We start from the raw sequence: 8,117 nt of genomic DNA on the forward strand, positions 1-8,117 counted from the left end.
TAAGAAACGCATCCTCTTGGACACTTAGGAGCTATGGAATGGCGGGGTGAGAGATGATTACAGAGTGGGCTGATTGGCACTAGGTTGCACAGCAGCCTCAGGGAAACATCCTTTCAATGAGATATATTGTGGAACATTGCACTGTCTCACTCTCTATAAGTATATATGTCTATATATATATATATAAATATATGAGAGTTTATTAAGTATTAACTCACACAATCACAAGGTCCCACAATAGGCATCTGCAAGCTGAGGAGCAAGGAGAGCCAATCTGAGTCCCAAAACTGAAGAACTTGGAGTTCAGTTCAAGGGCAGGAAGCATCCAGTATGGGAGAAAGACGTAGGCTGGGAGGCTAGGCCAGTCTAGTCCTTCCACGTTTTTCTGCCTGCTTTATATTGTAGCCATGCTGGTAGCTGATTAGATGATGCCCACCCAGATTAAGGGTGGGTCTGCCTTTCTCAGCCCACTGACTCAGTTGTTAATCTCCTTTGGCAACACCCTCACAGACACACCCAGGATAAATACTTTGTATCCTTCAATCCAATCAAGTTGACACTCAGTATTAACCATCACAAGTCCACCCCTTGTCAACTTGAACCTATACACATCTCCTGAGATCATACATAATCTTCAAATAAAGACAACAGTAAGGTCATAATTACACCTGACATAATACAACTATCCTTCATACAACTGGAAATGCACCAATTCCCAACCCAGATACTATTACATAAAATTAACAATACTTAAATGCTAATATGAAGTCAATGAATCTTATGGCACATGATAAAAGAAAAAGGAAATAAAATGGAGATATTTTCTTAATACAAGTGTACGAATGCACAAACATGTTTTTAAGAAAAGAAGGAAGAAATACTCATGACAATTACAGTCCTCATTTCTGCAGCTGGTCACGTGGTTGTAGCTCGTATTGATGACTACTTTCTTCTACTACCCATTCTGTATTCCCTTTGCCTTCGGCAAGCACCTCAGCAGATCATGTTTTTTTCGTGGTGGAGTGACCCAAACCTTTAATTGCTGAAGTGTCTGGGCCATTTGTAGTCCTGCCTGGATTTGAGCTGTTGTAGTTTCCCATTGACCTTAATCACAGGGCATGGTAATACTAAGAGATGCTACTAAGAGATGCCCTAATGGATCTCCTGTATTCCATGCATACTCTTCCTTACCTTTATTGCAGAGTAGTAGACTGATTTCATCTTGATAGTCCGGGTCAATCACCACAGTCAACACTGTAACTCTCTTCTTAGCCTGTTGACTTAAAGGTAGGAGGAGCCCTAAGTGTCTGGGTGGCAATCTTAACTTCCAGTTTAATGGAATTGTTGTTGTGTCTCTTGGTGGCAGAGTTCCTCCCTCCGGCACTAAGACTTCTAGGCCAGCAGAACGTAATGTCGCGGGACCAGGAAGCAAAAATTTTGCTAGTGGATCACTAGGGGAGATGGTGAGTGGTGCCACTTCCACTTCCACTCCTTGATTCCTGGATCTGTGAATCCTGGCTGTGGGAGAAACAGTACCATATATTGGACGCTGATTCAGAGCATACATGGCCTTCTGGAGAACTTTGCCCCAGCCCTGCAAAGTATTGTCACCTAGTTGGCATTGTAATTGTGACTTCAAAAGGCCATTCCACCATTCTGTCAATCCAGCTGCTTCAGGATGATGGGGAACATGGTAAGACCAGTGAAATCCATGAGCATGAGCCCACTGCCACACTTCTTTAGCCATAATAATGAGTGCCTTGATCAGAGGCAATGCTGTGTGGAATACCATGACGGTGGATAAAGCATTGCATGAGTCCATGGATGGTAGTCTTGGCAGAAGCATTGCCTGCAGGATAGGCAAACCCATATGCGGAGTAAGTGTCTATTCCAGTGAGAACAACCCTCTGTCCTTGCCATGATGGAAAAGGTCCATATAATCAATCTGCCACCAGGTAGTTTGTTGATCGCCCAGAGGAATGTTGCCATATCGAGGGCTCAGTGTTGGTGTCTGCTGCTGGCAAATTGGGCACTCAGCAGTGGCTGTAGCCAGGTCAGCCTTGGTGAGTGGAAGTCCATGTTGCTGAACCCATGTGTAACCTCCATCCTTGCTACCATGGCCACTTTGTTCATGGGCCCGTCGGGTGATGACAGAGGTGGCTGGGGAAAGAAGCCGAGTGGTGTCCACAGAACGGGTCATCCTATCCATATGATTATTAAAATCCTCCTCTGCTGAGGTCACCTGTTGGTGAGCACTCACATGGGATACACAGTTTTTGACCACTCAGAGAGGTCCATCCACATACCTCTTCCCCAAATTTCTTTGTCACCAATTTTCCAATCATGCTTCTTCCAAGTCCCTGACTATCCAGCCAAACCATTGGCTATAGCCCACGAATTAGTATAAAATCGCACATCTGGCCATTTCTCCTTCCACGCAAGGTGCACAACCAGGTGCACTACTCAAAGTTCTGCTCACTGGGAAGATTTCCCTTCACCGATGTCCTTCAGGAATGTCATAGAAAGGGGCTGTAGTGCTGCAGCTGTCCACTTTCGAGTGGTGCCTGCATACAGTGCAGAACCATCTGTGAATCAGGCCCCAGTCTTCTCTTCCTCTGTCAACTGATCATAGGGAACTCCCTATGTGGCCATCAGTGCAGGCTGGGGAAGGGAAGGCAGAGTGGCAGGAGTGTAGACAACGGGCATTTGAGCCACCTCCTCAAGTAACTTACTTGTGCCTTCAGGACCTGCTTGAGCCCAATCATGTATATACCACTTCCATTTGATGATGGAATTACTGCTGTGCATGACCCATTTTATGGCTAGATGGGTCAGAAAGCACTCAGTTCATAGTAGGCAGTTCAGGTCACATGGCGACTTGATGACCCATAGTCAAACGTTCAGTTTCCACCAAAGCCCAGTGACAGGCCAAGAGCTGTCTCTCAAAAGGAGAGTAGTTATCTGCAGAAGATGGCAGGGTCTTGCTCCAAAATACTAGAGGCCTCCCCTGTGATTCACCTATGGCGGCCTGGCAAAGGCTCCAAACAGCATCCTATCTGCCACTGACACCTCAGTCACCACTGGATCTGCTGGGGCGTGTGTCCCAAGTGGCAGAGCAGCTTACACAGCAGCCTGGGCCTGTTGCAGAGCCTTCTCCTGTTCTGGAACCCACTCCAAGTTGGTAGCCTTTTGGGTCACTTAATAAATGATCCGGCATAACACACCCAAATGAGGAATGTGTTGCCTCCAAAATCCAAATAGGCCCACTAAATGCTGTGTCCCTTTTTTGGTTGTAGGAGGGGCCAAATGCAGCAACTTCTCTTTCACCTTAGAAGGAATATCTCGACAGGCCCCACGCCATTGGACTCCTAGAAATTTTACTGAGGTAGAAGTTCCCTGAATTTTAGTCAGATTTATTTCCCATCCTCTGGCATGCAAGTATCTCACCAACAAGTCCAGTGTGTTTGCTACTTCTTGCTCACTGGATCCAATCAGCATAATGTCATCAATGTAATGGACCAGTGTGATATCCTGTGGAAGCGAACAGTGATCAAGGTCTCTCTAAATAAGATTATGACACAAAGCTAGAGAGTTTATATACCACTGAGGTAGAATAGTAAAGATATATTGCTGGCCTTGCCAGCTGAAGGCAAATTGCTTCTGGTGGGCCTTATGGACAGGAATGGAGAAAAAGGCATTTGTCAAGTCAATTGCTGCATACTAGGTATCAGGAGATGTGTTAATTTGCTCAAGCAATGAAACCACATCTGGTACAGCAGCTGCAATTGGATTCACCACTTGGTTAAGCTTACGATAATCCACTGTCATTCTCCAAGATCCGTCTGTCTTCTGCCCAGGCCAAATGGGAGAATTGAATGGGGATGTGGTGGGCATCACCACCCCTGCATCTTTCAAGTCCTTGATGGTGGCACTAATCTCCACAATCCCTGCAGGGATGGAATATTGTTTTTGATATACTATTTTTCTAGGTAGAGGAAGATTTAATGGCTTCCATTTGGCCTTTCCCATCATAATAGCCCTCACCCTACCAGTCAGGGAGCCAATGTGGGGATTCTTCCAGCTGCTAAGTATGCCTATGGCAGTTATGCATTCTGGCACTGGGGAAAATGACCACAGGATGAGTCTGGGGACCCACTGGACCCACTGTCAGTTGGACCTGAGCTAAAACTCCATTAATTACCTGACTTCCATAAGCCCCTACTTTTTTTTTTTTTTTTTAAGATGGAGTCTCGCTCTGTCACCCAGGCTGGAGTGCAGTGGCATGATCTCGGCTCACTGCAACCTCCGACTCCTGGGTTCAAGCGATTCTCCTGCCTCAGCCTCCTGAGTAGCTGGGATTACAGGCACAAGCCACCATGCCCAGCTAATTTTTGTATTTTTAGTACAGATGGGGTTTCACAATGTTTGTCAGGCTGGTCTTGAACTCCTGACCTCATAATCTGCCTGCCTTGGCCTCCCAAAGTGTTGGGATTACAGGTGTAAGCCACTGCACCCGGCCCATAAGCCCCTACTTTAACTAGAGGACCACGATGACGTTTTGGGTCCCCTGGAATCAACATCAGCTCCGAGCCAGTGTCCAGTAATCCCTGGAATGTCTGATCATTTTCATTTCCCCAGTGCACAGTTACGCTGGTAAAAGGCCGGAGGTCTCCTTGGGGAAGGATGGAAGAAAGATTAACAGCATAAGTTGTCAGTAATGTAGTGGGGTCTTTCCTCAAGGGGACCCGGCCTCCCATTCATTCAAGGGGTCCTGGGTCTGTAAACTGGCTCAAGTCTGGAAATTGATTGATGGGCCATGATTCTCTGTTTTTATAATTCAAATTAGTCTTTTGTCCATTATACCTAGAAGTTTTCTGCTTGTATGAATTAAGTAGGAATGCAGTAGGCTTCCTATCAACTTCACTTATAGGAACACTGTGATTAATTGGTCAATGCCAGAGCTCTACACAAGTCAGACTATTATGATTGCCACTTTGCCTCTGCTGTCCATTACAGTAGCTACACCCACCTTGCCTTTGACGGTTGAGTGCTGCCACTTGGCCCCTGCCACCTCGGCATCAAATTATTCCCATTGTATTTAAATTTTGTAGTTGAGTGACTGCAGTTCCCACTGTTAGATCTGATATACAGAGAAGAACAATTACAGGGCTCTTCCAAGATGCAGGTGGTGCCCTCATAAATCTATTTCACAAGGCATTGGTCAAGGATATATCTTCTGGACCCTCCCACCTGGGATGAGTAGGTCTAAAGCGATTAATCTACTCCACCATCCCAATCTGCCTAAGCCTTTGGATCCCTTCCTCTACATTAAACCAAGGGAGATCAGGCATTTCCAGCTTGCTTATAATGGGCCATCTTTTAATCCATATTTCAGCTAATCAAGCAAATAAACTGTTAGAACCTTTTTTTTTTTAACTCCCTGACTCTGCACCATTAAATGCAGAGTCCCTACTTAGTGTGCCCAAATCAATAAATTCATCCTGATCCTACTGTATATTCCTTCCACCATTACCCTACACCCTTAATATCCATTCCCATGCCTGTTCTCCAGATTTCTGTTTATATAAATCAGAAAACTCAAGCAGTTCTTTTCAAGTGTAGTATGCCTCCTCATGGGTCATACTCTCAACCTCACCTCTAAGGGTCCACCAGGACTTTAGTCTAGTTATAGGTCCAGAAGCAAATAGGGGTGTTGGGGGTGGCTCCTGAGGAGAATCAACATTATCTTGCCTGGCAACTGCCTCAGGGGAGGCCATCACTGTTGCCTCAGGCAGCACAGGATTTATCTCCCCAGACAAAGGTGGAAAGGCTGATGGCAGCATGAATTGGGGAGGGGATGTTGTCACTACTGGGAATGGGAAGCTGTTTCTTCGGGCAAAAAAGGTTCATCAGAGTTTACAAACTCAGTGTCCCCAGCTTCATCAGGGTCCTCCCACATGTCCCCATTCCAAGTTTCAGGGTGTAATTCTTTTCCAATCAATGCCCTCACTCTAACAGTAGACAGCTGGTGAGGCTGTGCATGCAGTTTTCATTGCAGGTCAGCTACTCACACGATAAAAGCTTGTGTGTGTTTTTCTACAATTTCAGCTCTTTCTCTACAGGAGATAAGACTCTCAATCGGGGCAATCTTAGCAGACTTGAGGCTCAGTATCTGCTTCTGAAGATGGGAGTTAGAATCCCTGAGTTCATCATTTTCTTTCATCACTTTGTCCACTGAACTTAGGAGCAACCAACCAGCTTCATTATGTTCCTTGGTTCTCCACATGTGGTCAAAGGTATTATGTATAGAGTCACAAAACTCCTTGTCTCTCACAAGCAGTGAATTAGGAGTGTCAAATGCATTTATTTTGCATAACTCTCTAAACAGTTCACACCAACAACTATCAGTGTTCTCCATATGACTATAAGTAGAGTTCTTAGCATTGGGTCTAAGCATATTAAGCAGCCAGCTCCAGAAACACCCAAACCAATGAAAGAACTCCATCCTTAACATTCTGTTCCTCTAGAACCACTCCTGGTACAAAAATCTGTATTAGTTGTGGTTCTCTAGAGCAACAGAACTAATAGGATAGATATAAAGGAGAGTTTATTAAGTATTAACTCAAACAATCACAAGGTCCCACAATAGGTTGTCTGCAAGCTGAGGAGCAAGGAGAGCCAGTCTGAGTCCCAAAACTGAAGAACTTGGAGTCCAATGTTCGAGGTCAGGAAGCATCCAGCATGGGAGAAAGACATAGGCTGGGAGGCTAGGCCAGTCTAGTCTTTTCACGTTTTTCTGCCTGCTTTATATTGTAGCCATGCTGACAGCTGATTAGATGGTGCCCACACAGATTAAGGGTGGGTCTGCCTTTCCCAGCCCACCGACTCAAATGTTAATCTTTGGCAACATCCTCACAGACACACCCAGGATCAATACTTTGCATCCTTCAATCAAGTTGACACTCAATATTAACCATCACATGGAAAAATATAGAAAGACAAATTATGGCACAAAGTACACAAGATTCACTGGAGCCTAAGATTAGTCTCACAAATTCTTTTTCCTATTAAGCAAAATCTTGCAGAGGTGATAAACAGTGACTTTTACCATTTACTCAACTGGTTTGCACAGAGAAAGAGGCCAGAAACTTGGCTGGTAAGAAATTCTTACCCTTTTAATGGCATGCCAGGTTTCTGGGTGATATGGAGCCAAGCAACATCACAAAAAAAATCATTCTTTTCTGTTTCATGGAAGCATAGACAAAAACCTCTCAATTTTGCAAGATGCAGCCCAACAGTGCAACAGGCTGCATGGGGGGAACCAAATTAACATGTTGGCCAAGGAACTTCTGGCCAGAGAAAAATCACGTGACAAAACACAGACACTAGTCACCCTGCTCAGCACTCAATATCAACCTTCCAAGGCTCAAACTTGCCTTCATTGGTCCCTGACATCCTTGATTCAGTCAAAGTAGGGTAGGATGACCTCCAACCAGAAGTTTCAACAGATGGTCTGTGAGCAAGATGGAAGAGCAGATGGTCCCTGAGTTAGGACTGTTGAGTTTCCTTCAGGGCTCACCAAATTTGACCAACCAGACACACTAGGAGAGCCTGCTGGACTTCCATCAGCAATTCCTTTGAGGAATCCTGTCCATGCTTATAAATATGTACAATGAGATAAAGATGGACAAAAGGACTTCCAAAGCAAAATTCCAGACTAGATTCTAAACCGGAAGAGTATTCCTCCAAATAGGCCCCATATTCTCCATCTAACTGGGGAGAAATCTCCTCAAACAAAGACTCTTTGTACAACCTAGGGAGAGCCAAACAGTCCCTGGGATGGGCCTACAGATAGGGCCTCTAGGGAGGCCAACAGATGAGGAGAAGGAAGCAAGTGTTGCCAGATCCTGTAATACTCACCAAACCAGGTTACAAGATGTCTTCCAGGAACTATTTCTCCATTGTAATTAGATGCATGCACTATGGGTTGACAGCACCCCAGCAGTAGAGATAGTGCCAGGGCAAGCCCTTGGTCCAAGAGAACTAAGTAGCTGCTCGGGCTGGCCTCCGGATCTGTTGCTAGTGAAGGGCTGCCAAACTGTGGGAAAGTAGCCACA

The 8,117-nt window shown here is 45.3% G+C and overlaps 1 pseudogene; it reads right to left on the reverse strand.

The window, feature by feature from the left end:
* Positions 1-890: 890 nt before the first annotated feature.
* LOC131383888 (uncharacterized) lies at positions 891-4,757 on the reverse strand (annotated as a pseudogene).
* Between the last annotated feature and the right edge of the window lie 3,360 nt (positions 4,758-8,117).

Source organism: Hylobates moloch, unplaced genomic scaffold, assembly GCF_009828535.3.
Source record: "Hylobates moloch isolate HMO894 unplaced genomic scaffold, HMol_V3 SCAFFOLD_7, whole genome shotgun sequence".
Classification (NCBI taxonomy): Eukaryota; Metazoa; Chordata; class Mammalia; order Primates; family Hylobatidae; genus Hylobates; species Hylobates moloch.